This window comes from Anas acuta, chromosome 1, assembly GCF_963932015.1.
Source record: "Anas acuta chromosome 1, bAnaAcu1.1, whole genome shotgun sequence".
In the NCBI taxonomy this organism is placed as follows: domain Eukaryota; kingdom Metazoa; phylum Chordata; class Aves; order Anseriformes; family Anatidae; genus Anas; species Anas acuta.
The window spans coordinates 173,623,297-173,629,051 of NC_088979.1; the positions used below are offsets into that span (position 1 = coordinate 173,623,297).

The 5,755-nt window shown below is 37.6% G+C and overlaps 1 long non-coding RNA gene across 1 annotated transcript; it reads right to left on the bottom strand.

Annotated features, from left to right (window-relative positions):
- Window positions 1–849: 849 nt before the first annotated feature.
- On the bottom strand, window positions 850–4,996 carry LOC137849620 (uncharacterized). The gene is made up of 3 exons (XR_011091995.1): window positions 4,791–4,996; window positions 4,170–4,285; window positions 850–3,744 (listed from the first exon to the last, which is right to left on the bottom strand). It is a non-coding gene; the product is annotated as an uncharacterized lncRNA (long non-coding RNA).
- Between the last annotated feature and the right edge of the window lie 759 nt (window positions 4,997–5,755).

Below are 5,755 nucleotides of genomic sequence, written 5' to 3' on the forward strand. Positions count from 1 at the left end.
CATTTGTCTCTACAGAAATCTGATGTGTACATGCAAAATTTTCTGCAGGTTGAGGATCTGGCCAGGAACATATTGCTAGGCATGAATGTCATGAGAAGCAACATCACCTCACTAATTAACCCATGGTAAGTAGAGCTCTATCGGTATCCCATGCTCATGGCTGCAGTGTTCACTAAGCTGATGGAGACTGCTGTCAGCAGTGCATCTGTGCATTATTCACCTGCCCTGGAGAGGAGAACTGTTAATTGTTCCTTTGCTCAGAATAAAGTAAACTCTAAAAAAAGAAAAGGCAATGGACCAAGATTACACTGGAAATTTACACAGGTTCTGCACGCCCTTAAAATTCATTAAAATAAATAAATACTTAAAGAATTACCATTTCTAAATTACCATTACTTCCAGAATACCCATATACAAAATCTTAACATTCTGTAACAGTCTTATTTTTGCATTTTCCTATTTCTGCCTAATAAAAGTCTGTACTATAAAAAATGGTGGTGTGCTCTTAACAGTAGACACAGTTTCAGTCTTTGGATCTGTATTAATCCTTCAAGTTTCTCTCTCACGGTTTATTATGTCATCCAGATTTCACTCTGAACCATCTACTCTTTTCCATATGTTCTTAGCAGGAAATGTGCATGAATTTAGAAACACAGCAAGACATACGATATTCAATAATAAGAACATTTTAAAGAGACACAAAAGAAAAAATCCAAATGAAAGTTCTAGCTGGCTTCCAGCCTCACTCGGCCAAACAAGATATCCAATATTCCTTAATTTGAAACTTTTAGTTACAGTAAAAAACACTGCTTTTCCTACTTCTGAGATTACACTGTGGATACAGACGTTGGGGGTGTTTCTTTACATTTACTCACATATAAGCTTTATAGTAATATTTACAATCATGTGGGGTTTGTTTTATTTTGTTTTGTTTTTTTTTTTGGTTTTGAGTCTTGTGCAGACAAAATTACACAAGGCTTTAAAGGGAAGTCTTTGTATTTTGAGATCCGGTAAATATAGAGGTATGTGAGATGCCACAGCTTGTTTTATGAATTACATTACAGATGTTATGTATATATCAAGTAACATGATGTAACTGTCTAAAAAACCTAAATGTTATACACATGTCACATCAACAAGAAAACTGCAAATGATGTACAGGTAATTGTCTGAACCCAGAAAAAATGTTTCCCAGATATTTTTCCCATTAAGAGTGAACTAAATAAACTACCACAGACCTTGAGCATTCCTCCCCTGTGACCCTGTGTGTAGGAAGATGATGGAATAATATGAAAAAAAAAAAAAAAAAAAAAAAGAGTTTGCTACTGCAGAAAAGGGAGAGGAAAACCCAGCCTCCAGAGCCTTGTGTGTCCATGAAGCAGGGGTGAAAGCAAAGAGGGCAATGGGAAAAGCAGAAAGGACAGGCCATCTTACGTAAGCCAGATTCACACCCCAAGTCAACCTGGAATGTTCCATAATTCTGTTTAATCCCATAAAGCTTGGCAAAAAGATAGTTTATTGGATATCGTTTCCCATTAAAAAAAAAAAAAAAAAAAAAAAAAAAGCAACCTTTGCAACAGGAAGTTACAATTTTTAGGGGAAAAAGTGTCCATTCCATTTATTTATTACCACTTAACAGAAATGCTTTATTTTACACCCTTCTTCTCCAGGATGACCAATTTTAAAATTAAACCCTTCCTAAAATGTCAGTTCAGGGAAATGATGTTAGCAATGACTCTCTGTCTTTGCTTGGTGGTGATGGGGCTTCAGGCAGGCAACCTGCAGTCTCCTGAATCAGGCAATTTTCCCCAGGGTCTCTGTGGGATCTGCAGTCTGGACGGAGCAGGAAGGCTGGAGCTGGAGATAAGAATGGATCTTCTGTGTTCTGTCATCTACCTCAAAGAATTGAAGTGGAGCTAGTTTGTGTTGCTTCAGAAAAATATTTATCATGAGCATTAATGGTGCTACAGCCCTCCTGTAGGGCCGAACGTTAGAGTAGATGTCAGCAGATGTGTCAGGCATCGCACCACATTTGCTCCCCAGTCCTGGCTCTGACCCATATCTTATCATCAGTATGAGATCCACAGTTCCACCTCCCCCACTGTGTAATACAGTCACAGAAAATACCAAAGGCTGAACACTTTTGGAGCTTGCTAGAATCACTGGAGACAAAACTTAACTACTTCAGCTGGAGCAAGATCCTCCTTTTAAAATTACTCACAGAAAGATTTTTGTTTCAAGACCATAAGCAGATAGTATTTATGGTCAAGATCGAGATCCCAAACTGCCTTCTGCAGACAGTTCTTTGTGGGGAAAACTCAATGGCAGGCAGCCGATCCACAGTCCCTTGTCACCAATACATTGCTGTAACGTGGTGACTTGGGCTCCACAAGAGATTTTAAAAAGACTTTTCCACAAGCTTTCTTTCCTACCCGAAATTAGTTTGAGCCTCAAAAGGATGAGTCTATGTTAGCAGCAAATCAGAACCATATTCGTTATCATACTCAGCAATATTCTTTTTCTCTTATTAAATAAGCTTTGTATTCCAGAGAAAGTGGGTGTCATGATCTCATGTACATGCCTGTACAAAAGCTCAGTGCAAGCTTGAGCTGAAAGCTCCCATGCTGCAAAGTTCTTTGGACAGTGGTATGTAGAAAATTCTATTTTTTTCTGATGATATTATTTGGTATTGTAATTGTGTAGTATATGTGTACCAGGCCTGTAATTTTAAGCTACCCATAGGCTAACATGGCAATTCAGTATATGTATAAATCAATGGCTGTGACAGGTGTAGGCCACTGTAACAAATCTTCTATACTTTAAATTAGTCATAAATACATGCCTTTCACTAAGCAGCCTCTCACTCTCATAAAAAACAAGGTGACCATAGAAATCAGTTGCAATTTAATTTGCTGTTTTAAAATGAAAGACACGTGGACCCAGTTTCCAGTAGTGAATTCACCATATAGTCCACATTTTTTTTTTATTTTTATATTAAAAGAAATAAAGGTTTGCATCTCGGGGATGCTATATCCATCGTTAAATGCTTTAGTTGGCTTTTTTTTTTTTTTTTTCCCTACATTTGTACATGGAGAATAGAAAGTTCAAATATTACTTTTTTTGCATATGTCCTGGCAAGGCTGCCAAACAGAAAACACCCCCAAGTTCGGCCAGTGCTCCATTCCTCCGTTCCTTGGGGAGTTCCTGTTTCATGTGTTTTTCATTTTAAGTTCTGCCTCCTTGAATGCTATTTCCTCTCTTTTGGTTTTCACTAAGGTCAAAGAAATCTTTAGCAAATAAAAAATGTGAACATCCAGTCATCTACTGGAAATGTGCCCGTCCAGTGTCTAAATAATAGGTTAATAGGTTCACAGAGCTGTCCTATATACACTAAGTGCAGCACAGCAAAAACCTTCATCTGAGCACTTCATCACAGCTAGATAGAGAATACTTATCAAATGAAGGCTCTTTTATCTTGATTATGAACTGCAGAGAAATCACTAGCAGAAATCAAAATTCTGACAGAAAAGACTCAATGGCCTGGGGTAGAGGACAGGATACAGACATACCCTGCTGGCCTTCATTGGTCTGCATTGGGTCAGAGCAAAAACAGTGGCAAGCAGTTGGAAAGCCCACCTACCGAAAATATGTCTCATATTTTGATAATGCTATCTGAAAACAATAAGAATTAAGTTTCCATAGAACCTATGCAGTATGTGCAGGGGGATCCATGGTGAAAATTACCTATAAAAAGAAAAAAAACATGATTTAATAATAGAATTTAGTAACTGCAGACAGATGTGCTGCTGAAGCTGCCTGAAAATCAAAACAGTCACTAGCTAACAAGACTTGTAACAGGTGATGATATGGGATATATTATTAATGGGGATCATTTGCCACAGAAGAGACAAATAAGTATTTGGGGATTGGGCTAGTCAAGTGATTAACAGCTACTGATATTTCTTAGCAATATGGGCTTAGTTTTTCATCAAAAGTAGAATTCAAGCTCATGCTAATCTTTGGATGATTCCCTTCCATTAATTGATGAGGTTCTGTTGTAGCAGGATATTTAAGCTGATGAATGGCTGCTGCAGATGTATTGCTCTTACGGTTAGAAATCTCATTTCAAATTGAAGTACTCTATGTCACAAAATGGCAGTCATACTTACCTTTGGTGGAGATCCCCAGCAGATACATTTGAAGAGGTTTTTATTCTCCACAGGCACATCACATAGTGTCATCTGGTGATCCAAGAGTCCATTCCCAGGTCTTTTTTCAAAGATTCCTGCTTGGGGAAAATTATGAGTCCTGAAGTGCCTGACCCCACCTTTTGGATTACTCAAATTCATCCCATTTCTATTATTCTAGTCCTAAGGCTTATCCAGTTCTTCCTGTATACTGTCCTCCTCCACATTCACACTACATATTGCATTATCAGAAAATTTCATGAGCACAGTTCTACTATTTCTGCCAAAGTTGTTAAAAATGTTAAATTGGATTAGTCCCTAGACACATCTTGGAAGAACTCCACTAGTAACTTCCTTTCAGTTTGGTATTTCTCCTTTCAACGTGATCTTTCATTTTTTTCCACCTCACAATTCTTCCACTAATCCAAATTTTCTCCAGCTTAACGAGCAATTTCCTATGCAGCCCTGTGATAAAAGCTTTCCTGGTAACTGGGTTGCATCTCATTCTCTTGCTAATAAAAGGGGTTGCCAGGTTATTCTGACATGATCTACCTTTATTACAGTGAGTGGCGTTTTATTTCATTTTCATCTTCGTATCCGTACCTGTTTTTCCTCCAATATGCATTTTGAAAGTTCGCATCTTCCTGAAGTCAGTCTTGTAGTCACTGAGACATTTTCTCCTTTTTACTTAAGTTAGATCCAGTGCTCGCTTTCTCAGGGAAGAGCTATCACCTCTGATAGACACGTTCAAAATCTTTGTTAGCAGACTTGCAGTTTCTTAAACCAGTTCTTTCATAGTTCCTCTAGGATGTGGCTCCACTGCAAGCTGACTCAGTCACATTAATCTCTTTAGAGTTTTGTGTCCACCTTAGATGTGGTTAATTCCATTTCCATTCTCATATTCCCATTAGCAACACAGCCTTGTTTGACATCATCATCCCTGTTGAAAACTGAGCCAAAGTATTCATCTTGGGGCCATATCTGTATTATCCTTAACTTCAGCACCATGTTCACTGCATAGTGGCTATAAATCATCATCTTTTTGTTTGTCTGGCTAAAATAATCTCTATTTGATTTAGCTGCGTTTGAAAAATCCAACCTAGTTTGTCATTTGGCAATTCTCATTTTACCCATACACTTCCTGACCTCTAAGACTTGGTTGTGTAAGCTGAACATTAGTCTTTTTCCATTCTTTTTAGGATGTCTGTTTGTTCCTAATAAGTTATTTTTGATCTGGGTAATCACCCAGTTAGGTCTAGATCCCTCCCTTTGATTTCAGTGTAAGCCTGAATGAAATGTTATACCATCATCATCCAGAAATTCCACCTCTGTTTTACATTCAAATCTATGAGCTTCCCAGTTCAGCAAACTACATTTTTAGAAACAGAAAACAGTAGGTTCATTTTAAAGTAGAACTACCTGTATTTATATTTGCATTTAATTTAAAATTAATCAAGTCAAGGTCTCTTAATACAAGGTTTCTGGTACAACCAGTTCTTCTCTGGTGTCCAAAAGAGTCATCCAAACTGCGTCTAATTGAGTGATCTGTATCTGATTTAAAGATTATT